General features: G+C 45.9%; 1 pseudogene; it reads left to right on the top strand.

Moving 5' to 3' along the window:
* Positions 1 to 2,033: 2,033 nt before the first annotated feature.
* LOC125396146 (small nucleolar RNA U3) lies at positions 2,034 to 2,144 on the top strand (annotated as a pseudogene).
* The last annotated feature ends 24,456 nt before the right edge of the window (positions 2,145 to 26,600 follow it).

The raw sequence follows: 26,600 nt of genomic DNA, 5'->3' as shown, positions 1-26,600 counted from the left end.
CCCCGCCCACCAACCTGTTACTCCCCAGGAGCTCCGCCCCCATTGGCCGTCACCTCCCGCCCCGCCTCACCCCTCCTCCTATTGGTCGACTTCCCGCAAGGGGCGGGGCAGCCACCGCGGGAACCCAGAGCCGGGGTCCCCAGCCCGGTGGGCGGGAGGGGCGGCGGGGTCACGTGGGCTGGCGGGGCGCCAAGGGACCTGAGAGGCCATTTTGGGGGCGTCGGGGCTTTGCGGACCCGGGTGTCTGAGCGCCGGAGCATTCCTTGGGCTCAGTGGGAAGCGCCTCCCGCGTGCTCTTCTCTACGCAAATCTCGGTCCACGGCCCTTTCCGCCCTTCATCTCCCTCCGCCTAAGCAGGAATACCGTTCTGTCACTTTCTGCAGAAAATTTCTTCATAGTCTCCCGACGTCAGCGCGCCCTGCATTTCTGCTCGCCTGCCTTTTCGGCAACCCGAACCAGAACTCCACTCTTGGGCTTCTGGCCTCCATAATCATTTTGCAACCTTTTTCTCTGTAATATTTATCATCTAATTTACATCATTCTAAAAATTATTTTCATCCTTTTGTCTCCCGCTGATACGCTCCGCCACAGCTGAAATCTTTTTCTTTTGTTTCGTTCGCTTCATCTCAAACGCCTATAACAGAGGCCAGCACATATTTAGCTCTTAATAAATATGTGTAGAATGAATGAATGACTTGGGAACCGAGTGCTGTAAATTTACATGCATCAGAATGACCTTCGGTATGAGATGGAAAGGGACTCAATCACAGATTGTAAATCCGTCTTTTTTGAAAGCCTGTCAATAAGTAGGGCTTTTGGCCCCACTAGACCAAAAGAGTCTGGGGTGCTTTGCCTGCAAACTGAGGGCAATCAACCTTAAAGCCGGCTCCTCGTGTTAACCGCTGAGGTACGTTAAAAGAAGACTGGCGTAGCTTACCTTGCTGAGCTCTGAATAGTTCTCTCCTTTATTTGTTCAGTAAATATGTAGTGTAATATATTTAGATTTGAAGAGGAATCTTCGATACAGCCAGCATTCCCGTGGCGTTTGCTGAAGCTTATTTCCTCCCCCTCCCCCAGCCCTCAGAAGCTGGGCGTGGACCCTGGAGGGGAAAGTCCACCTACCTGTTCTGTGGCTGGGTTGCTAGGTCTCCGCATTCCAAAGGAAGCTTTCTAGGAGGGATAGAGCCCTAAGGAGGAACAGCGAGAGAAGGCGCGGTTTGGGCGACCTTCTGCAGAGATGGTGTCCCTCCTGGATCAGGTTACTTCCAGACCAAAGGGTGGTTTGGAAAGGAGATCTTAGAAATAAAGATAGATCGATCGATCGATCGATCGATAGATAGATAGATAGATAGATGGAACAGGTGAATTGTCCCAGTTACTGGAAAAATTAAGGTAAATTAACTCTAGGTAACCCCTTATCTATACTGAGTGTATTTGTATTGAACAAAAAATAGGGTAGTTACCCAGCACTAAAACATAGAAGAAAAAGAGGTGAGCTCTGAGTCGCCCACAGAAACCTTTCCTTGGAGGAAGCATCAGCCTCAGGTCAAAACAACAAAAAAAAAAAATGCCCCATCCACCCACATCTCTCCCGTCAGAATTCAAAAGAGAAGTTAACCAGGTGCACGCTAACTTCTGTCCTAGCAGAGACAGGTGGATCTCTGAGTTTGAGGCTAGCCTGGTCTACACAGAGAGTTCCAAGCAATGTATTCCAAACATACATTAAGTGGGCGGGGGGAGGCAGCATCAAAGGTGATACCCCCTTTCTGGAGGATCAGGTGTGGAAGGACAGAGAGCTGAAGAAATGGAGTCAGGTGATTTTAGACACCAGGTGGATGCACCTGCCATGGAGAAGGGTGATTCTCTCTCTTTAAGGCTGAAATTTTGGAGCTGCTGAAATTATTGACAAGCCTAACAAAAGAGTATGATCGAGGCCTGTCGGAAGGCAGAAAGACACAAATGATGTGCTTATGGGAAAGTCTCCTTTCAACCCAAATAAGGACAAACTTAGTCTGAACCTTTAGAAAACGGGTAAGATTATACTTCCAGGGATCATTTCTATAATTCATTTCTAGAGAAATTTCTCTAAATGTGTAGAAAAAGAAAACAGGTATGTTAGTGAGGTTGTGGTTGAGAAGAGTGCTTGCCTAGCATGTTCTGGGGATTTGGCTCAATTGAAAAGGATTTGCCTATCATGTCCAGGACTCTAGGTTCAACCAGTTGAAGGAAGGGTGTCATGGGGGCGTACTTGCCTGGAAAATAAATAGGTGAAGGAGAAAGATGGATGAATGGAAATAAGAAAATGGACAAAGTGTTTGGGTGGAAGCATCACCCCAGCCACTGACATTCATATACCCAAAGAGTCTGGAATGTCTGGGTGGAAGTTCCATCCCAAGCCCCCTCCCCTGAGATGCTCAAGACCATGCCCACAGGGTATTTAAACTGCCCTCAGAGAACAAACTTCCTGGTCTTCCTTCCCAGTCTCTTCTCTCGAGGCTGGAAGGCCACCCGGGAGGGAGCATTGGTATCCTTTAAATCTGGACTTTCTTTAATTCAGTTTGATTTGGTTTGATTCAGATTATTGCATCAGCGGAGAGGTTTATTGGGACACAAAAACTCTTCAGCCAGGAGCAGAAAAACTTGTTGACTGAGGGAACTAGAATGGGAGGGAACCTATAAGAGTGAGCAAAGGAACAGGGAAATAGCAGAAGAGGCACTAATAGGATGGTGGTGGTGGCACTTGGGAGGCAGAGGCAAGCAGATGGATCTCTGAGTTTGAGGACAGCCTGGTCTACAAAGCGAGTTCCAGAACAGCCAGAGCTACACACAGAGAAATTCTGTTTTGAAAAAAGAAAAGCAAACAAAAAACAAGATAAACTGTATGGTTTATATGTAGCCCAAGCTAGCCCTCTCAGTCCTCCAGCCTCAGCCTTAGAGTGAGAGATTGCAATAGTATACCAAGACAAGGCTTTTGAACAAGACAGCGGCCTGGCGGAAGGCTAATCTCAGTCTGCATGACAGATGCAATGGCAAAGGTTGATGGAGGTGGCCAGCTTTGTGCAGTAGAGCAGCGCAAAGGGAGAGGGACTATAACACCCAGATGGGGGAGAAAAACCATGGGGCCAAGCCATTGTGGCCAAATCAACTAAAGCAAACTTTTATATTCATGTACATGGACTGCCTTCCATTAAGGTGGGGTTCAAGGGTCAGTATTGTATATGAGAAAGACAGGGCTTTTATAGCTCAGGGGTAGAGGGTTTCCAAATAGGCGATTTAGTGGGCACAATAGGCAGAGTTACAGGAGCATAACATAGGCATAGTGAATTAGTCCCTCCTGAAACAAAGACATTGTTGCAAAGTGGGTATAACAATGGGTGGCGTAACAAGGTAGTCATAGGTGGTCACATAACCTTTTGAAACAAAGGTAGAGTTGCAAGATGGTTATAAACATCTTTTTGAAACACAGGCATGATCCCCATTCCTGTAACAGGCAGTTCAGAACCATGTGTAGTTAAGGTTGCAGGTGGGTCCTAGCACAATCCTTGAAAAACAGAGATTTAATCATAAACAGGAATGAACCTAGTTTGTCTTTACTTATGAGATGGATTTTAAACCTAAGACGGAGGCAGATTGGTTCTTCAGGACAGGTAATCGCTACCTTGAGGCATTTTCTACAAGTTTCTTGTTGTTTAGAACTTGAATTTTCATATTTTATTATGGTTATTTTTTATTTAATTTTTGGAGACAGAGTCTCACTATGTAGCCAAGGGGAAACTCAAATTCACCAGGTAGCTCAGGCAGGCCTTGAATTCCTGACACTCCTCCTGCCTCTCCCTCGCAGGTACTTAGATTACAGGTGTGAGCCCTCATGCCCTCCTAAATCATTTGTCTGTAACGTAATAACTTACACTAACACCTGGGCTCTTCCTGATTGAGTTGAATTTCTATTCTGGGTGTGGCTAGGAAGTTTAAAAAAAAAAAAAAGGTCACTGATGAGCCAGGCATGGTGGTTTATTCCTATAACCTTACTATGCAGGAGACTGAAGCAACGTGATTGCCATAAATTCAAGGCCAGCCTGGGTTACTCAGTGAGTTCTAGGCTAACCTAGGCTACAGAGTGAGAATGTGGTGGTTTGAATGAAAATGGCCTCTCCAGGCTCATATATTTGAGTACTTAGTTCCCACTTAGTGTAACAAACAGGGAAGGATTTGGAGGTATGGTCTTATAGGAGGAAATGTGTCACAGGGGGCAGGATTTAAAGTTTCAAGACTCTGGTCACTCCTGTAAAACACAACATTCACCCTTCGCACTACGCTCTATGTGCTACAGGATGCGAGCCGGGAACACATGCACACAGACAGACAAACACAACCCAGGACACAGGCCATCCTTGATACAAGAATGCCAAAAATGTCATCTTTATTGTGCTCAGGGGCAGCTTAGATAGGGTTCTGACCACGCCCCAGCTCTCGGGATCTTTCAGCTGTGGGCCTCACCAGAATCCACTCCCCTGCCATCAGGGTCATCGGAGGAAAACGAGTTGTTTACAGGAAATTCAGGGTCTGGTGGTCTGCGGTCCCCAACAACTCCCAGTATCTCTCCCACTCTCTGCCTCATGCTTACATGTTGTGGAATGTTATTTTAACTGGGCAAAGACGCGTTACATTTGTTTATGCAGCAGAATGTTACTTTAACTGTGTAAAGGTGTGTTACTTTTGTTTGTACTGCATTTGTTTCACTTGCCTGCCTAAGGCACCTGATTGGTCTTATAAAAAGCTGAACAGCCAATAGCCAGGCAGAAGAAAGGATAGGTGGGACTGCCGGACAGAGACAATAAATAGGGAGAGAAATGGAGGGATGAGAGAAGAAAGAAGAAGAGAGAACAAAGGAGAAAGAAAGGGACACCCAGGTAAGAAGCCAAGCAGGCCCCAGCCAGCAAACATGAGGAGCAGTGAAAACCGGATACACAGAAAGAAAGTAAAAAGCCCTGAGCCAAAGGGCCAATCAAGAGAAACAGGTTAATTTAAAAGAGCTAGCCAGAAACGAACTAAACTAAGACCGAGCATTCAAAACTAAAAAGTGTCTGTGTCATGATTTGGGAAACTGGTTGGTGGCCCAAAAGAAAAATCCTGGTACACTTATACATCAGGATGCCAGCTGTTTACCATTGCTCCACCATGGTGCCTGCCTTGCCTGCACCATGGTCCTCACCATGATGGTCAGAGACTCACCCTCTGAAACTGTAAGACCCAAATAAACCCTTTCTTCTATAAGTTGTCTTGGTCATGGTGTCTTATAGCAATAGAAATGTAACTAAGACAGGCTCTGTCTGGAAAAATGAGGAGGGAGGGAATTAGGGGGGGAAGAAAAAAGGAGGGAAGGGGGGAAAGGAGTGGTCACAGTAACACTTCATATACTCTCCCATCTTTGGGGTCTAGGACGTCCCCACAGGCATTTCCTTCTTCTGACCTACTTCTCAGTTCTCAGCATAGCGTGGGAAGCAGAGCCATGGCTGTTTGTGACAACACCAGGCAGAGCTCTGAGTCTGGAGTCAGAGACCTGTGTTCTAACTTATTCTAACTTTCCTCCAGGAGAGCCATAGTCCAGCTTCCTCTGAGAAGTATGATGGCCCAAACTGGGTGTGTTGGCACATTTCCTCATTTCCAGCACTCAGGAGAAAGAGGCAGGTGGGTCTTTGTGAGTTCCAGCTGAGTCACAGCTACACACTGAGATCCTATCTCAAAAAAATAAATTCATATTTATTTTTGTTTTTTTGCTTTTTCAAGACAAGGTTTCTCTTTGTTGTCCTTGCAGTCCTGGAACTCATATCCATCTTCTTATTCATTTATTCATTTGTTTATTTATTTTTGGTGTCATGGTCATCCCCCTGCCTCTGTTTCCTGAGTGCTAGCAGGACAGTTTGTGCAAGCTCACCAAGGTCATAGTCATACTGTCCTTATGAACTCTGCAGGGCCTGTGCGTCATGTTCCTTCCTAGCTCCTCCTTCAGCTAGCCGCATGAGCAAATACAATCAGAACAGGATAACTCTTTGGAACAAAGAACTCCAAACCACTTTTTCTACCCTAAGCCCTGTCAAGGGAGAGACCCACCTGGAAGCCCCTTGCATTGCCTCACACCCTCCGACAACTTTGTCCTCCAACACCTACCCAGGCATCTCTAATACCCTGGGCAACCAGATCCAGTATCTTCAAAGTTTCCAGTACAGGTTGAAAATAAGGGGTCCTCTGAAAGGAAAAGGCATAGCAAGAAACCATCTATCTCCAATTCTGATGGAATGAGAAGGAACCAGCTCTTTTCCACATCATTTTTTTCAGAGTTGTTAAAACAACATTCTGAGTAGAGAGCCAGCTTTTCCTCACACACCCAAACAACAGCTGATCCCACCTCCGTCTCTTCCCTTCCGTCAGCGAAGGAGACAAGCTTGGCAGCTTAAACCTAGACACGCATTCCCAAAGCCTCAGGATTCCTCCAGCCTTCCCTGTCCACTGGTCAAAGAGCTTTAGCGGAATCATGCTGTTGGTTTGATTTGCTTGCATCTGAATCCTTTTCAAAGTTTAGGTTTTCTAGTTACAGAGACAAGACGGCACGCAGAAATAGTGCTGCACTGGGCTGAGGCGGTGATAACCCGGGCGCTGAAGCATTCACTCATTTTGCAAGTGTGAGTCCCTAAGTTTGATCCCAATATCCGGATAGACAGCTGGGTACAGTGGTGTGTATACTTGTAACAGCAGAGATGACAGTATGAGAGACAGAGACAGGCAGACGGCTGGCACTCACTGACCAGCCAGCCTGGCCTACTTGGTGCTCCAGGTGTTCCTGGGCAATGAGAGACTCTGTCTCAAAAGGAAAAAGGTGAGACTTTCTCAAGAACCACACCCAAAGAGGTTCTCTAAGCTCCACATCCATGGGCACACACGTGCACGTACACAAATAACACACACACACACACACACACACACACACACACACACACACACAGGGCTTTCCACCTAGATTTAGAGAAAATCTGCCCTTTGGCTCCGACTTCACTGGTTTTGGGGTCTACTACAGTGTCAGAACTAAGGCAGACGCGTCCCAGACCTCTCTAGTCAGCCAGCACAGCATGGTTGCCAGGGACCTGGTGGTTTCTGCCCACTGCTGGACTCCTCTAAAAGGTTCTCTTTGCTCTAGAACTTTCCATTGGTGGGATCTGCATTGGCTTGAGGTGCACCCTGCCTGATTTTGTTTGCTTCCCATGTCCATTTCCATGACAGGTATCAGGTCTGCACCACTGCCCGAAGGCCCACTCTGTTTCTGCTTCCTCCCTGACCTACACAGACATTACTGTCCAAACACCTTTTTCAGTCATAGTTTCGTCTCAGCTCCTGCTTCCAAAGACCATCTGATTGGATCCAGTTGTTTTTGGGAGTGGTCTACCTGGTGAGTTCCAGAACAGATCCTGGTACACACTCCAGGAGACTGAGGCAGGAGGATGCCTGAAGACCAAGAAACAGTTCAGGGTCAGGCTAGGCAACACAGTAAGATTCCAGAAAACAAAAAACAAAAAGCCTCCTGAACAGTGAAGTACAGATAGAAGCTGGCCCTCACGGGAGCCCTGTCCCTGAAGTGAAGTGGGAGAGACTTTGCTGCGACAATTCAAGCATACAGGCTAGGCTAGGCGGAGAGATAGCAGCAAACACTGAGACCGTGGCTGGCTGTTACTCAGTTGCTTTGAGCCTTGCCAGGAGATAATGAAAAGCCGAGAGCAGTTAACAAACATTGGAAATTAACTGTGAGGGCCAGAGGCCTCTTTGATGGCTTACAAAGAGGCCCTTATCTCCCTTCAGCAATGAGAGAGTGAAAAACATCTAAGACCAAATTCCTGGCTCCAGGGTTCCCAGAAGCTCATCAGCAAGGAAGCTCAGGGCCCTGGCTGGGAAAACCAGGAAGCCAATGCAGAGGAGGAAGACCTGTGAGGACACCAAAAAGATTTTGGGTCCCTGCACTCCTCTGAATCCTTGTAGTCTTAAGAGGGTGTCTATCCCTGTCTGTTAAGGGCTAGCTCTCCCTTCATGGGCGATACAGACATTTTCCAAGACCTCTTCTGCACAGTCTCCTCCAGTCCACAAGAATCCTAATTAAGGCTACCTTGCAGCATAGTCCAGCGAGGCAATAATGGGCCCTGTGAGGGAAGAAAGGGACTAGACCTCAAAATACCCGGGTGATTAAAATGGAGAAGGGAGAAGTCGCTGGGGATCTGACAGAGCAGTGCTAGGTCCCCTGAAGGCTGTGAAAACAGGCTCTCCACCCTAAGTGTTAGTCTCAAGCTCTGGACAAATGCTTGAGGTGCTTATTTAACATAGCAAAGTGGATGCTGGCTGCCAGTTCTCCTGGTATCTACCTATAACGGAGTCATCCTGGCTGGCACACCCTGCCCCCTATGGTAAACTCTTCAACCCAGGGACTGGGCTGCACTTCCCTTCCCTCAGATTCTCTGATTTCTGTATAACCTTTTTGATTAAGAAGTCACTTGGTCCACACCCCAACCCCCTCTCATGGCCTGGTTCAGTCCCTCGCCTCTGGCTGTTCTGTCCCTCGCCTCTATCTACGGTTTTCAGCTCTTCCAACACACCTAGGAGCATCCTGTTCTTTGTTTGTTCACTAAGGCCTGAGGTTGGATTTTACATATATCTTATATACAATTTATTTTATTTTAATGTGGATGTGTGCCTGAGCACATGCTGTATGTCTGTCTGTGCACCAGAAGTGACGTCAGATGCCCTAGAACTGGGGTCACAGATGGTTGTGAGCGGCCATGTAGGTACCAGGTTGAGATGGCTCTTCACTGCCAAGCCATCTCTCCAGCATCCCAGGGACTGGATTTTGATGAGCCTAATTTAGAGAATGAAATATGAGTGCATATGATATTCTTTTGTTGTTGGGGGCTTTTGTTTGTTTTTGGTTTTGAGGCAGGGTTTCGTGTCACCCAGACTGACCTCAAGTTCACTATGTAGCTAGAGATGGCCTTGAAATTCTGATCCTCCTGCCTCTACTTCCCAGGGGCTGGGATTGATGACCTGCATTGTCACACCACCAACCCTGGTTGGGGGGGACATCACTTTCTTGGGATAGAATTAACATCCTGGGAAGGACATGCCTCAGTGACTCCTGCAAACAGAGGAAGCCGCAGCCCTCGCTGGGAGAAAGTCAAACACCTGAGCTGCCTGGTAACTGGGGAAAGAAAAGACTAAATGCTCCATTGAAGTCTATAAACCAGAGTTGATCTTAAGAGGCCAGAAGCCTTATCAAAGAATGTTCCATAGACTGCCTGCCAGTAGAACCCTGATTACTAGTGCCCCAGGAATGTGCTGGGAAGAGAAGTATCAACCGCACCGAGAAGCTCGCCCGCCATAGCCTCTGTCTACAAGCCAGAGCAAAGAGGGGGAGGCACTATCACAGCCCAGTGCTTTTGTACCAGCAGAGATGGCATGGTGTAGTGGAAGCTGGTCACAGCATTCAGTTACCAGAAGCCTGGGGATGGGGGTGACAAGGACTGTAGTGATTAGTAAGGCCAGAGTGACAGCCGAAGGGGTTTGACACTAGGAGTGGGAAGGGATGGCTAACAGAACCTGGCATCCCTCACAGCAAAACAGATACTGCTGGATATTCCTGAAAGTGCTTGCTACCCAAACCCGAGGACCTTGGTTTGGATCCCTAGCACCCAGGAAAAAGGAAAACAAAACCAGGTATAGTGGTGGACTGGTGGTATAGTGATGGGCAGAGCTGCTTTCCCAAAACCCAGGCACACCAGCACACACCTCTTATCCCGGCACTGGGTGAGGCAGGGAGCGCCCCGAGGCTTGCTGGTCAGTCAGACGAGCTTCAGTGACAGACGGCGTCTCAAAATAGAAGGTGAAAGGGCTGGAGACATGGCTCAGAGGTTAAGAGCACTGACTGCTCTTCCAAAGGTCCTGAGTTCAGTTCCCAGCAACCACATGGTGGCTCACAGCCATCTGTAATGAGATCTGGTGCCCTCTTCTGGCCAGCAAGCATACAGACAGACAGAACACTGTATACATAATAAAAATTTTAAAAAAATTAAAAAAAAATAGAAGGTGAAAGAACAATCAAGGGGTACCTGACATCAACCTCAGGCCTCCATACGTGTGTACCCTCAAGCAAGCAAATTAAAAAGAGAAGCAAGAAAGGATGGATGGGCAGAAAGCTAAGGAGAGATCATGGGTTACCATTTTTTAATTTTTTAAATCATACCCCTTTGATTAGTTTCCTGACCTGAGTCACTTTGTGGACCCCAGACTAATTGAGGGGTGGGCTGTTTCTGAAGATCGGCAACACCGATACTGTGTGAGCAGCACACGACTGATTCTACCCCCATCTTTCCAGAATGGCGCTTGTGATAGTTCCCCTTGATTATACACAGAGCAGAGGGCACACTGGCGTTTTGAGGGTTGTTGAACACCGAATCTAAACTGTTACTGATACCTAGAGACTTACTGAACAAGGTAACAACACCCTAGCCAAAGGCCAGTTGCTGGTGAGGCCACCCTACTGAGAACAGTCTTGTTAGGACATCCTGTGGATGGCATCATACTAGTGAGTCAGGCTGAGCAAAAGTAGTTGATGTTGTAAAATATATGACCCCTGAGCACGGAAGTAACTGGGACCTTCGATGTCAGTCAAGTTCTTAAGAATCCAGTGCTGGGCTGGAGAGGTGGCTCAGAGGTTAAGAGCACCGACTGTTCTTCCTAGAGGTCCTGAGTTCAATTCCCAGCAACCACATGGTGGCTCACAACCATCAATAATGAGATCTGGTGCCCTCTACTGGCCTATAGGGATATATGTAGGCAGAATACTGTATACATAATAAGTAAATAAATCTTCTTTATTAAAAAAAAAGAAAGAAGAATCCAGTGCTTATGGGACATGCTAGGACATCTGTTCCAAAGTAAAAGACAATTGCTACCAGGTATTTCAAAAAATTGTGGTACACACCTGTTATCCCAACACTTGAGGGGCAGAGGCAGGAGGGTCACTGTAACTCTAGGTCATCCACAGCTACATGAAGAGACCCTGTCTCAAATAAAGACAAACCTTTGACCCCCTGCCACAAAGAATTCACAGTATCTGGTAGGGCCCCTGAGGTCCTGACGGCAACCCTTTTCTCACCAGAAACACTGCTCTGATCCATATTCTGGGTCACCCAAAAGACTGTCACTCTGGTACCAGGGAAACGGCTCTGGGGAAAGGCCCTTGCCTTTCAAGCTTGGCAAACTGAGTTCAATTCCCAGAACCCGCATAAAGGTAGATGGAGAGAACCCTTCAAAAATTTGTCCTCTGACTTCCACACGGGTGCCATAGTATGCATGCATGTCCACACAAGAGCATTACTGTTAGGGTGGAGCTCCGTCCCGTGTGCCCCCCCCCAACCCCTGCCCAGTCTCAGAAAGCCCGCAAAACAGCGGTTCCTCTCTTGGAGATGTGCAAGACCCGACTTGCCACACCGTTCTCCCCAGCGGTTTTCTCCTCCCCAGACCATCCAGGAGTTGCTTTGCTCATAAAAACCTGGGCTTCTAATTCTTAATTCGACTTGGTTTGATCGACTGTGTCTGCAGAGAGACTTAATACCGGGGTACAAAAGCCTTTCAATTATGTGTAGATACACAGTAGTCAATAAATGCTAAAGAAACAGATGTCAAAGAAAAAAATCTACCACTCTCAGTGCGGCCTGGTGCAGAAAAAAAAGCCCATTTTCACCACTCCTGACGACCTTCTGCAGGACGTGGTCCTTCCTGGTTTTGTGGGGTTGGAAGTACTAATCCTCCTGGGCAGCTCTTGGGAGGCAGAGGCAGGTAGATCTCTGAGTTTATGAGTCTGAGACCGGTCTGATCTATAGAGTGAGTTCCAGGACAGCCAGGACGCCAGGACTGTACACAGAGAAACCCTGTCTCAGAAAAAAAAAAAAGAAAAGAAAAGAAAATAAAAGAAAAAAAGAAAAAGAAAAAAGAAACAGAACAAAATAGATCTAATCCCCTAAGGCTGAAACTCTTTCTAGCAAGAGTCACACATTGAAATACAGTCTACGGCTGTTGCTTGGGCACTTTGAACTCTGTGTGCATAGGGATTGCCAAGCAAGAAGAAAAACTATCATGTTGTCAAGGGTAAGAGCCTCACATCAGAAGGGAAAAAGGCAGGACTGCTCTTACACTAGTTAGAGAAAGGAATGTGTGTGGAACACACTTAGGCACCTTCTTGGCACTCTTTTGCCTAACTATGATCATGAATGGCAACATAAACAGGAAGTTCAGGCAGCAAAAGTGACGTTAGGTCCCTCAGGAGCTGGAGCTCAGGCCCTGGCATCTGACACAACGTTGAGGCAATAGCTGGGAAAAGGAGAATTTAGAGAAGGAAATGAGGAAGCTGGGCATGGAGACATATGCCTGTACTCCCAGCATTTAGGAGACTGAGGCAGGAGGATTACTAAAAGTTTGAGGCCAGCCTGGGCTACATAGTAAGTTCCAGGCTAGCCTCAGTAAGGTTTGATACCTAATCATTGCCCCTCCCCAAAAATAACTAAATAACTAAATAAAGAAGAGAAATGAGTGTTAGTCACAATCCACTATTTACCTTCATCTCTCACTTAGGTTTTCCCACAGGAAGAGAGAACCAGGAAACCGTTATCAAATATGTGTGGAGAAGTGAACTCTCTTGACACAAGGGGTGGATGAGCGTAGCCACAGCTAGGTGCAGACTGGATTGCCTGCAAGAACCTAACTTTTGGGCCAGCAAGATGTCTCAACAGGTAAACCTTGACAATTTAGATTTATTCCTCAGATCCCCCATGGTAGGAGAGAACAGACTCCTGCAAGCTGTCCTCTGACCACCTCACATGCACCGTGGCGTGCACACACTCTAACTCACACACACACACACACAATCAATAAGTGTGAAGAAAAAGAAGAACAGGAGGAAGAGGAAGGAGGAGGAGGAAGATGAGGAGGAGAAGGAAGAGGAGGAGGAGGAGGAGGAAGAGGAAGAGAAGGAGGAGGAGGTAGAGGAGGAGGAGGGAGATGTGCCAGACATGGTGGTGCACACCTTTAATCCCAGCGCTCAGGAGGCAGAGAGAAGCAGGAGCATCTCTGTGAGTTTGAGACCAGCCTGGTCTACAGAGTGAGTTCCAGGACAGTCAGAGCTACACAGAGAAACTGTGTTCCAAAAAATAACAACAAAAAGAGAGAGAGAGGTGTGTTTTGGGGTTGGGTTTGGGTAGAATTACACACTTGTAATTCTAGCACTTCATTGTTTGAGGCAGGAGGGCTGTGAAGCCACACTTACACACACACACACACACACACCCTTTGTTCAGCTATGAGGAATGTCCGTATCTCACTTTTCCCAGAGCAACTCTGCCCGCTCTGGGCCTTCAAGTCAAGGCAGCATTCTTCCTACTCACACCTAAGAAACAGGTGGCCCTGGTCTGCGCACCCAGGCCTGGCCGTTTCTGAAGACTGTGAGACTGTGCTGGCAACTTCCCACGGGGTTGACTGAGACCTTGTCTGAGACCTTGTTAGACCTACAAGATTCATCTCTGCCTTGCCCAGCTGCTTCTGCTTTTAGCTGTCATTTCATGACCTCTAGTAAACCCCTTGTGGTCCAGTGAGAAAGTAATGTGACTCAAAAGATGGGGGGAGGGGAAGGAAAGGAAAGAAAATCACATATATGGTTTTGTTTTTATTTTATTTATTTATTTTTTGCGACTGGTTTCTCGGTGTAATCCTGGCTGTCCTGGACCTTGCTCTGTAGACCAACTCAGAAATCTGTCTGCCTCCCAAGTGCTGGGATTAAACATGTGTCCACCACACCAGGCTAAAACTATGTGTATGTGTATACATACAATGCAATTATGAATATGTAGGCGTACACATAGTTTTAAGGGTTGGGTATATTCTAGTGGTAGGGATTTTGTCTACATGTATAAGGTCCCGAATCCAATTCCTAGCACCAGGAGAAAAGATGAGCATGTAGATGGGGACTAAAAGAAAACAGGTACAGTAACAAGAAATCTGGTAGAGCAAAAAGACTATAAATGAGCTTTTACTGCTGGGCAGTGATGGCACTCGGGAAGCAGAGGCAGGAGGATCTCAGTGAGTTCAAGGCCAGCCTGGTCTACAGAGTGGGTTCCAGGACAGGACCCAAAGCTACAGAGAAACCTGTCTCAAAAATAAAACTTTTTATTGTTGGAATTGTATTAAAAATAAAAACAAGGACTGGAGAGATGACTCAATGGTTAGAGCATTGACTGTTCTTCCAGAGGACCTGTGTTTGGTTCCCAGCACCCACATGATTGCCTACAACTGACCATAACTCCATTTTCAGGGGATTTTGTGCCCTCTTCTTGTGTCTGTAAACACCACAAGCAGTGCACAGACATGTAGTAAAATTAAAGAAACTTGGGGGGAATGTATCTAGGAACTTAAAGAAAACATATTTAAAGATAAAAACAAAGGCATTATTTGATGTACTATCTTCTATCCTTTTTGGTTGTTTGCTTGTTTTTTTTCCCCCTATATAGCCTGGCCTCAAAGTCATAGAGATTAGCCTGCCTCTACCTCCTAAGTGCTGGGACTACAGGTGTGAGCCTCCGCTGGCCTGCAGCTTTTCATTTGTTTTATTATTGTTGTTTTGAGACAATGGAAGTCTGGTCTTTGTCTGGTCTGAATTTGTGGTTTTCCTGTTTGGGTGGAAGGCCACTCGTTTGTTTCCTCGCCACCCAAACCTGAAATAACCACTCAGCAACTATATTAATTACAAAACTGCTTTGGTCAATGGCTCTAGCATATTCCTAGCAAGCTCTTACATCTTAAATTGATCCATTTCTATTACTTTATATTTTACCACAAGGCTCATGGTTTACTGCCAAGGTTTTGGCACGTCTATCTCCTGCGGTGGGTACTTGGTATCTCATTGACTCCACCTACTTTCTCCCGGCATTCAGTTTAGTTTTCCTGCCTAGCTCTATTCTGCCCTATCACAGGGTATAGTAGTTTCTTTAATCATTAACCAATAAAAGCAACACATATACAGAAGGACCTCCCACATCACTCTGCAGTGCCTCTCAAAGTGCTAGGATCCTAGTCTTGCCACACCAATCAAATAAATAAATAAATAAATAAATAAATAAATAAATAAATAAATGCCTCCCATCATGTATGCTCATTTAAATCCCTGGACCAATCCTCTCTGTGTGTACACACATGCACACTTAAAAAAAATAATAAAAATTGCCAGTCGTGGTAGAGCATGCCTTTAATTCCAGAATTTGGGAGTCAGAAGCAAGAGGACCTCTGAGTTCAAGGCTGGTTTACATAGTGAATCCCAGAACATTCCAGATTACATTGAGAGACCCTGTCTCTAAAGAAAACAATAAATAAATAAATTGTGGTGGCATACATTCTTAATCTCAACACTCAAGAGGGAAAGGTAAGTAGATCTCTCTGAGCTGAGGCCTGCCTCGTCTGCATAGAGAGTGCCAAGCCAGCCACAGCTACATATAAACCCCCATCTGGGTAAGGAGTATTGGGGGAGGAAATAAAATGAAAAATCATCTTTAAAATATTGATTGAGATCCTAGATATAAAGTTAGTCAAAAAACACAAAGGTGTTTATGAAGCACCGTTCACTTGTCAGGGACCATTTGCTTTAGTTTTCTTTAGTTGCTTCAACAAATCAAACCCACAAATTTATTATCATACATCTCTGGCCAAAAATCCTAAAACTTCACTTTCAGCAGGGTTTGGTGTTGTCTGGAGGTTCTCCTGGACAGGTTTCCTGCATTCCTTGACTCTTGGCCCTTTTAAAGGTCTTTAAAGCTGTCAAGGTAGCATTGTTAAATGAAGTAGGAGTCATTAGCCTCAGGCTGTCTCCATATTCCAGAGTAGCTACACAGTGAGGAACTGTAACCTAGTTTAGTGGGTAAGCAAACTGAATCGTGAATGTGGAGTGCACAGTCCAGTCTCAGCTAATCACAGGCTACCAACATGTCACACCATATCCAAACAAGGCAGACACCTGCTTCCGGCCAATCAGCTGATTTTTTGTGTTTGCTTCTGCGAGTAGCCTATAAAAGCTTGAATGTCTCTGACTCCTGAGTGCTTCCTTATTCCTAAATTGGTCTTTGCTCAAATAAACTCTGCTAAATTTAATTTGTCTGAGCATTTCAGGAGCATCTAGAAATCTTCTCTGAGTGTGGAGCTCCTTCCTCCTTCTGGGAAAACCTCCCCATCTCAAGATCCTTTTATCTTTCTAGATGGGGCTTCAGAAGGATTGCCTTGAATTTAACATGTTTCCCAGACTGGCATTGAATTTGTGGCAATCCTCCTGCCTCAGCCTATTGTGTGATGTTTTACTCTTTTGGCATTTTGGGGGAGGGGCGCCACCCAGCTCCTAAATAAATCACACACGGAAGCTTATTGTAACTTATGAACTCCTGGCCTTAGCTTGGCTTATTTTTTGCCAGTTTTTCTTTTGTTAGCACTACTAGCTTTTGCCTCTGGGCTTTTAACTTTCCCTGTTTTTCTGTGTGCCTTACTTTACTTCTTCCTCTGTGGCTTGCTCAGTGACTGTGTGGCAAGCCCCTGACGTCCTCCTCCCCTTGTACTCTCCTTGTTCCTCCTCTTCCTAGGTTCTCCTTCTGTTTATCCTCTCTGCCTGCCAGCCCCGCCTATCCTTGCTCCTGCCTCGCTATTGGCTGTTCAGCTCTTCATTAGGACCATAAGGTGTTTTAGACAGGTAAAGAATCACAGCTTCACAGTTAACAAATGCAGCATAAATCAAAGTAACACATCTTAAAATAACACTCCCCAGCATCAGCCTCTCAAGCCCTGGGTTTATAGGCACAGGCTACCGCACCTATCTTCAAAGTCCTTGACTTAATCGCACCTGGACAATACATCCTGTAAGGTAACAGATGAAGACCCTGAGTTTAGGCAGTGACATCTTTGAGTACAATATTTTGTGTTAGTGCTGTGATACAGGAGGCACGATCTTAGCTCCTGGCTCAGTGTGTGGGTGCACCCTGTAATCACAACATTTGGGAGGCTGTGGCAGGACAGTCATGGGACCTTCAATAGTAGCTTCTTTCTTAAGAACTTCTCTTTCTTCTTCCTCTTCTTTGGGCTTTTGTTTGTTTGTTTGAGTCAGGTCTCACTATGCATCCCTGGCTGGCCGGGAATTCACAGAGGTCACATGGGGATTGTGTTATAAAGGGCAAGGCAGAAACACAGGTAGATAATACTTTCAGAGGCTGATAGAGTACAATGAAATGAAGGCTCTTAAATCAGGAGGACTAGATATAAGGGTGGTGAGATTGAGGGGGCTGTCACTTTGTGGAGATGTCTTTTGAGCCACAGCCTAAAAGATTTGAAGATGACAACAGTCCCCTTTGGTCATATGCCTCCTGTAGTTTTTTGTCCATTTGACTAAGTTTAGGCCTGTTGATTCAAGAAGTTAATTTTACCTGGGTTCAGCTTTACCCTCCACGGTCATGAAAGAGCTGTGTGAAGCAGACTAGTTCCAACACACAAAGTAAACAATGACTGATACCCCATCTCCTCGGGAAGCCGAGTTCCTGGAGGCTTTCCGAATTTCAAGTCAAAAAAAAGAAGCAGCAGGGCACGCCTAATCGCAGCACTTAGGAGACTGAGGCAGGAGGATTGCTACAAGTTTGAAGTGAGACTGGTCTACATATTGAGACCTTGCCTCAGAAACCAAAGCAAACAATGAAACAAATGGGTGTTTAGCTGCCTAGTATGACAACCTGCGTTTGTCCCCCAGACTCACATGGTGGAAGGAGAGAATCATCTTCTGCAGGTTGTCCCGGGACCACCCCATGTGCATCACGGCACACCTTGTCCCACAGATAAGTACGTAAATGGAATGATTTAAAACCCTTTTTGTAGCTGAGCAGTGGTAGTGCACACCTTTAAACCCAACCTTGGGGAGGCAGAGGCAGACAGAGCTTTGTGAGTTCAAAGTCAGCTTGGTCTACAGAGTGAGCTTCAGAACAGGCAAGGCTACACAGAGAAATCCTGTCTTGAAAAACAACCACAACAAAACCAAAACTTTTTTAAAATGAGAACTTTTTGTTTTGGAGTGTGAAAGAGCAGCCGGGCTGGAGAAATGCCCAGTGATAAAGAATACAACTGCTCTTGTGGAGGACCCGAGTTCAGTTTTCAGCACCCACATTGCAACGCACAATCATCTATAATTCCAGTTCCAAAGGATCCTCACCCCATTCTGGCCTCTTTGGGTACTTCATGCATGTGGTGCAAGGACGTACACACAGACAAAACACCCACACACAGAAAAATAAATAAATCGAGAGAGAGAGAGAGAGAGAGAGAGCTAACCTGTCTCAGGATTAAAAACAGAACCCAAGCCAGGCAATTGTGATTGTAGGAGGATCTCTGTGGGTTCAAGGACAGCCTGGTCCTGAGTTCCAGGACAGCCAGCGCTGTTACACAGAGAAACCCTGTCTCTAAAAATCAAAATTAATAAATGTATAATAAAGAAATAAAAACAGAACCCAGAAGTGTTTGTGTTTGTGGTCTGGCATAAAACCCTGAAAGTCACAACAATGGAGACCCAACCACGAGTCATTGAAATTCTTGGCCACTGGAGTTTGGGAGGAATAATTTACAAAAACTCTTCAGAACGTCTAAAGTAAGCTTTCTTCAGCCAGGCTTTGATTGCTTGCTACATCCTGGGCACAGGGGAACTAGGAATTGGGCCCTGGACCTTCTAGGAAGTGGGTGTTTGGACACCGCTGGTCTTTCATACTCTATAGTCACGTCAAAGCTGAGCAATGGAGCCAGGGGTGCCGTGCGGCAGCGTGTCTGGCTTCCCCAGGCAAAAGTCGTCCTTCGGCAGGGCTGTGGAAGGGAGGGCTTACTGAAGATTAAAGAAAAGATTGGGATCAAGGAGGAGGCTAAACAGCTAAATAAAAAATTACAAAAACTTTACAAAAGGAACACAACATTCTCGCCCCATAACACAATACTTTTCCTCTTGGGTTCTCATCCCAGGGGAGGGAAAGGTCCTTCCCCTGGCTAGTGGTAGAAATTCCACAATGACATGCTTTGTGTCTTGTCTCTCTGGGCGGACTTTGTTCCCCCCAAATAATTTTAATTTAATTAATTTTAGGGCTATGGTGTAGTTCAGTGGCAGAGCACTTGTCTACCATGGAGACGCCCTCACTTTCTTCCTTTGCATCAGAAAAAAAAAAATCTTATTTCAAAATAAATTTCCGTTTGAGCAAAACATGAATTGGGTGCATTCTTATATGCAAATAAGCATATATAAATTAAATAGCCTAGCTGTGTGATTTAAAATTTTTACAGTTTTGTCCTCACTTTGCACAATAGCTTATTTAGGTGTGATTGACATATGGAAAACTTCAAGTTTAAAGCATACTGTGGGAAAGTTCCTATGTGTATACATCTATGGAATCCCTCCTACACGCCAGATAACAAGCGGAGAATTTGGAGGTGCAGGGTGGATCTGTTCTCCCTGGGTTTTGACCTCTTGTCAGCTCACAAATTTGTATTCTCAGTAATGAAACAAGATGAGTCACTTACAAAACATTTTTCTGCCAAAGTAGTCAGTTAAGAAAAGCAGCTTCCTACCCACCCACTTGGCAGGTGCTCAGCAGCTCATTAACCGCAATCTTGTCACCACACTGTCATTTCTCTCTGTCTCTGTACACAGGGCTCGGCTGGAAGGCAGAGGGCTCAGAGAGTGCTCAGTGGGATTTCCGGGTCAGCTCCAGGCTGCTCAGTGTGGAAGCAGGAGAGATTTCTGCCCTTGGCTCCCCAATAGCTCTGGCTCTTGCTGGAGTCTGTTAGGCATGAGGTCTTCCTGTCTCTAGCTCAATATTCCCCTGGACCAGGAGAAGAGGACCCCTCTCATGCTGCCAGCACACCCTTCTAGCACCTAGATTTAAGTCTGGTGCTTCTCCGTGATTCAACAGTATTTACTGAATTTCTACCGGGTGTCACACTGTTTCAGGCTCAAGGTATAGAGCAGAAGTCAAAACAGGCCGGGGTAACACACGCCCTTAATCCCAGCACTCGGGAGGCCGAGGCAGGCGGATCTCTGTGAGTTTGAGACCAGCCTGGTCTACTGAGCGAGTTCCAGGACTGACTCCAAAGCTACAGCGAAACCCTGTCTGAAAAGCAAAAGAAAAACAAGACCAGAAGTCAAAGCAGACAGTGCTGCCTGCCTGCCTGAGCTGAGCTTTTGGGCTTCCCTTTGTGGGGAAACTAAAAGCTTGGCTCATTATTCCACCTGCCAATGGCAACTTGTGGGTCATTCCCAGGTGTCTGTCCTCGTTCCTCTTCGGCCTCGCGACAGCTGCTGTGTCTACGATCCTCTCCAGCTATATGCTCTCCCGGAACCTTCTGTGGGTGCTTCTCCCTGTTCCCTAACCACGGGAGACGTCTTTCCTTTGTTCCTGGTTCCTTTCCCTCAGGGACTCGATCACTTTCATGCTTTCTGCTTTTGCTTCTAAATCAAGACAACTCTCAACTCCCTCTCCCCCGACCTCTCCCCCATAACCCAAACCTGTTTCCCACTGTCTATTTCCAGACTGCCACACCTGTGTACCTCCTCCCTCATTAGAGCAACTTCCCCAGTATGTCCGCTCTCTGTCCCAAAGTTCCTGTCTCCTTCTCTTAATCCTCAGACACCTAAATATGGGACTCTTTTGTTAGAATTGTACTAGAGACTATCAATTAGGAAAACCAGATGGGCATTGTAACATCAGAGGCCTGCTATGAGATGTAACTGCCCGAGCTACGGAGTGGAGCTCAGTCTTAATATACCAAACCAAACTAGAGGGACTGGAGAGATGGCTCAGTGGCCTGGCTACAGAGTGGACCCTGTTTTAAAATACCAAACCAGAGGGGCTGGAGAGATGGCTCAGTGGCTAAGTGCACTTGCTCTTCCAGAGGACTTCCCAGGTTCACTTTTCAGCACCCACATGGCAGTTCACAAGAATCTGGGACTCCGGTTCTAGGGGATCTGATGCCCTCTTCTGACTTCCTTGGGCACCAGGCACGCATGTGGCACACATACATACATTCATATACATGCATATACATAAAATAAATAAAATCCAACAACAACAAAATCAAAATCAACTATAACAATAATTAAGATGACAAAGTCCTATGTCTTTTTTTAAACCAATGATTTCTTTTTTAAAAAATTTATCTATTTATTATGCATACAATATTCTGTCTGCGTGTATGCCTGCAGGCCAGGAAAGGGTACCAGATCTCATTACAGATGGTTGTGAGCCACCATGTGGTTGCTGGGAACTGAACTCAAGACCTTTGGAAGAGCAGGCAATGTTCTTAACAGCTGAGCCATCTCTCCAGCCCCCTATGAGTTCTTTCTTTGACAACATGGATTTATCCACTCATTCAGTTCATGTTTATGAAGTACCTGCCCACAGTTCCAGAAGATCCAGCTCCCTCTGTTGCCCTCTGAAGGCACCAGGCAGGCTTATGGTGCACACACATACATGAAAGCAAAACACCATGCACATAAATCAAAATGATGATAAGAAGAGGAACCAAAGCAGGGCTGAAGAGATGACTCAGCAACTAAAAGAGCTTGCTGTTCAATCACGAGGACAGGAGTTTGGATCCCAGCACCTACATCTAGCAGCTCACTAGGGGCCTTTAATTATAGTTCCAAGGGATCCGACACCCTCATCTGGCCTCTGAGAGCACCTACACACGTATGAACATATACCTCCCCAGCATGCATACGCACACATATACAAATGAAATAAAAACTAAATGTAGAAATCAAAGAACAAAACCAGACCAAGCTGGCAACAATCTGCGAGCTCCCCTGAATCTGGAACAGTGAGGACACACGAATACTTGAAGGCAGTGAGACTGTGTGGATTATGTGGAGTAGTCCCAGCTTTGGGCAAAGCAGGCCGGGAAGCAACATGGACTTCAGAGAAAGATTTGCCACTGCTTGACTTCGGTTGGGCTATAGGGCATGAGGAGAGGGAAGAAGGGTAACTCTGGGAGCCTACAGGAGAGGAAGGGGGCAGCATGGCCTGGCAGCCCGGACTCAAGCTCCGGCTGATTCTGAGTCCTGGACAGGGCTGGCACAGAGGGTATTGCTCTGGCCCCTCAGGGAAGTGATGGAAAATGACAACTGTACACAAGCAGCAGGAATTCATCTCACAGCTGAGCAGTTACAACAAATATAAATATGAGTAAGTAAAATGAAACACCGTGATGTCGTAGATAGGACCCTGGGACAGAAAGAAAACACCGAGTTAGCAATGAAGTGGGCTGGAGAGATGCTCAGGGGCTGAGAGCACTGGCTGAGCTTCTTGTGGACCCACGTTTGACTCACGGCGCCCACACAACAGCTCAAAACTGTCTGTAGCTCCAGTCTCGGGGAATCCAGGGCTGCCTTCTGGTCTCCACAGGCACCAAATACACAGGGATGCATAGATCATACACGCAGGCACAACACCCGAACACCTAACATTTTAATGAGGAAATAAAGTCTGGCCTTTAGTTAATAGTAGTAATTGTTTACAATGTGCCATACTATTAAGATCGAGGTATAAATAATTGGAAAACTGAGCTGGGCAAGGTGGCATGTGCTGTAATACCAGCATTTGGGAGACCGAGAAAGGAGAATTTTCATGGATTCAAGGCAAGATTGGAATAAATAATGAAGTCCTGTCTAAAGGACACACACCACAAATAATAATAACCCAGGGTGGCGGCATATACCTATAACCCCAGAACTTGCTGGGTAGAGGTGGGACAGTCAGGAGTTCAAGGTCATCCTCAGCTGTCGGGAGTTTGAGCCTAACCTGGGCTAGCTGCTTCAGTTCCTAGTGAATGTTTTTTGGGGGACTTACAGGGTTTGTCTGTACAGCTTTGACTGTCTAGGAACTCACACTGTAGACCAGGCTGGCTTCAAACTCACAGAGATCCACCTGCCTCTGCCTTCTGAATGCTGGGATTAAAGGCGTGCATCAACACCACGTGGTTCCTAATGAATTGTTGATTGTAAGACTTTGTTACCCTAAACTTAGGGGAGGGAGGGAAGGACCTGTCACAGAGCCTGATCTAGGCACTGTTGTTGCCAAGTTTCCCCGTAGCTCAGTGGTAGAGTACCTGTCTATCATGCACAAGGCGTTGGGTACAATTCCTGGCACCACTAACACCGCCAGCACCTAAAGACAAGCAATCTAACAGGAAAATGAATGGAGGAAAGAAACAAGATGGATTTATTCCTACCCGTGGCCTCATGAAAAGAACACAGCCCATACAGAAGAGGGTGAAACATTCCATTCACGCATAATCAAACAGATGCAAATCAGAATGACTACAAGATGTCTTTTTTTTTTTTTCTTTTGGTCTATCAGGTTGGCAAGGTTTGGAAATTTCTGGAGTTAGCACAGTGTGACATAATAGGTACTCTCAAATATTCTTGGTAGGAGTGAAAATCACAATTTTTTTGGTAAGCAACAATCCAATAACTATCATTTGAAATACAATTATGTTTTGACTCAGTGACAAATTCCATTTCTAGAATAGTGGAATGAAATATTTTTGAGGCATGACAAATGCACACTATGCATGAAGATATATGGTGCACATGACAAATGCACACTATGCATGAAGATATATGGTGCACATGACAAATGCACACTAAGCGTGAAGAGGCATGGTGCTTTTAGCCTAAGTCCCCCCCACTTGTTTTTGGTCTTTCAAGATGGGGTTTCTCTGTAGTTTTGGAGCCTGTCCTGGAACTAGCTCTTGTAGACCAGGCTGGCTTCAAACTCACAGAGATCCACCTGCCTCTGCCTCCCAAGTGCTGGGATTAAAGGTGTGCGTCACCACCAACCACACCTTAATTTTCCCCTTTTTTAAAGACAAGATTTATTTTTGCTTTATGTGTATGTGTGTTTTACTGCATGTACATCTGTGTACCATGTGCGTGCCTGTGAAAGTCAGAAAATGGAATCAGATCCCCTGGAACTGGAGTTACAGACAGTAGTGAGCAACCATGTGGGTGCTGGGAACTAAACCTAGGTCCTCTGCAAGAGTAACAAGCGCTCTTAATTGCTGAGCCATCTTCCAGTCCCCCTTCCTTTTGTTTTACTTTATTTTAGACGGTGTGTCTTTCTATTGCACTGATACACATACTAGACTCCCTGAGCCTGTACTGATCTTGCTATCTGCATCTAAAGTGCTGGTATCACAACGTGTATGCTGCCAGGTCCAGCTCAATAATTTCTAACATAAAAAAAAATCTATGGGTGAAGTAAGGGTCATTATAGAAGAGCACATTCTAAACTCCTCTACCATGGGTTCCGGGCTGTGAGAAGGAAGCAGATTTTCATTTGTCAGTAAAAGAAGATCTTCAGAGTCCTTTAAAGAAGAAAAGACAGAACAGACAAGAGAAGCAAAGTCCAATGATATCTGTATAATCTCATTCATGAAATTGAAGCTAGACCAGAATAATTTCATAGTTTATAGCTTAGTGCAAAATTAACTGACAGGAGCCCTTGTTCACAAGAGTCCCTACACCATAACAGTGGCAAAGCCCTGAGACAAGCCTTGGACCCTTTGACGTGAGCCTTTTGTGCTATGGCACAGGTCACGTGCCCACGAAGCCTGGCCCCTCTCCATACACAGTTGGTTCTTATTATTTTATTCCATATTTGCAAATTCATCTAACTTGCTAAAATCAATTTTTAAAAGCCCCAAACAAGACTCAGAGTGCTTGATTGGTCGTTAATAGACATGGTCAGAGCAGAAGAGAAATGTCACCGGCTATTAGCACGTTACCAGCTGAGGTCAGATGCGGCAGCTCTGCTCCTCATGTCAGCCCCTGGCTTACCCCATACATAAGAATCTCTTTCTCTGAGGTATTATATTTAGTGTGACACATGCTTGGCAGGGTTGTTATTTAAAATGATCCTCACCATCCTGTGGAAGCGCTGTCTAGAGTTCCTGAGCCCAGAAAGGCTTCAGGGAGTTACCTGTGAGGTCAGTGTTAGAGAACCAACAAAACGCACGGCAGAGAAAGTCTAAGAAGACACAGGCATAGGACAACTTCCATTCTGGTCAATTGGAAGTGCTTGCACCCTTGTGATCCCAGAACTCAGGCGGCAAGGCCAGCCTGAGCTACAGAATGAGACCCTGTCTCAAAATTAATTAAAATTGTATTACAATATTTTTGTGTGTGTGTGTGTGTGTGTGTGTGTGTGTGTGTGTGTGTGTGTGTACACATGTGTGCTGCAGTACGTGTGTAGCTGGCAGAGGGAGTCTGTTCTCTGTTTCACCCCGTGGGTTTCAGAGATCAAATGTAGGTTACCAAGCTGGGAGGCCAACACCTTTACCTGCTGAGCCGCCTCACCAGCCATAAATAATTTTATGACCAAAGGTTTTTAAGGATCTAATCCTAACTAGGTGTGGTGAGCACCCAAAAGGCAAAGATCTAAGTTCAAGGACAGCCTGGTCTACCTAGTGAGTTCTAGACCAGTCAAGGCTACAAAATGAGATATTGTCTCAAAAACAAAAAAAAAAACCCAAAATATCAAAAGCCCCCAAACAAAACAAAAACAAACAAAAAATAAAACAAAAGAAAAAAGAAAAGAATCAATCCCAAATTTTCTCTAAGAGAAAAAGTTGCTAATTTAGCCCTGGAAGCATATTTGCAGAACAGAAAAGCTGCTTGTAGTGTTGACACCAAGGTTCCTCCTGGCCAACGGCTCTGTCTGCAAAGTTCTTGCTGAGCAAGTGTGAGAGCCTGAATTGGGATCTCCAGTCACCTACATTAAACTCACATCTGGTGGTCTGCTTCCATAATGCTAGCACTGGGGTCAGGTGTGCGGACATGTGGGCAGGCCCTTGGAGTTTGCTGGTCAGCCAGTCTAGCTAAACTGGGAGCTCCAAGGTCAATGAGAGACCTTGTGTAAGGACTGGAGATGCTCCCTGATTAAGGGGGGCTTCCTGCAAAGCTTGAGGTCTCCGCTTTAGATTCCCAGCACCTACTTTAAAAGGTGATGTGGCTCAGTGCTGGGGACACTGAGACAAGAGGAACTCTGGGGCTTGCTGAGCAGCTAGCCTACCCCCGACCAAACACACCCACACCCACACACACATACACACACACACACTCTCACACACACAAACGCACACACCACACACACACACATACACACACACATATACACACACACACACGAACGATAGGCAAACTCCAGGTCCAGAGGGAGCTCCAAACCAAACACACACACACACACACACACACACACACACACACACACGCTGAGGAAGACCTTGACTGTCAACCTCTGGTCTCTGCACACATATGCAGCATATCTCATATGCACACATAATTACACACATACTCTACGTCAGCTCTGAGAATGCATGTGCTTGAGAGTATATGTATTTTCAGAACTGGACTGGGAGTAAGAAAGAAAATTTGTTTTTCATCAGAAATATTTAATAAAATAATTTTA

Source organism: Myodes glareolus, chromosome 17 (assembly GCF_982192425.1).
Source record: "Myodes glareolus chromosome 17, mMyoGla1.1, whole genome shotgun sequence".
Lineage (NCBI taxonomy): Eukaryota > Metazoa > Chordata > Mammalia > Rodentia > Cricetidae > Myodes > Myodes glareolus.
The sequence above is the reverse complement of the archived record's forward strand: the minus strand, read 5'-3'. Positions and strand labels throughout refer to the sequence as shown.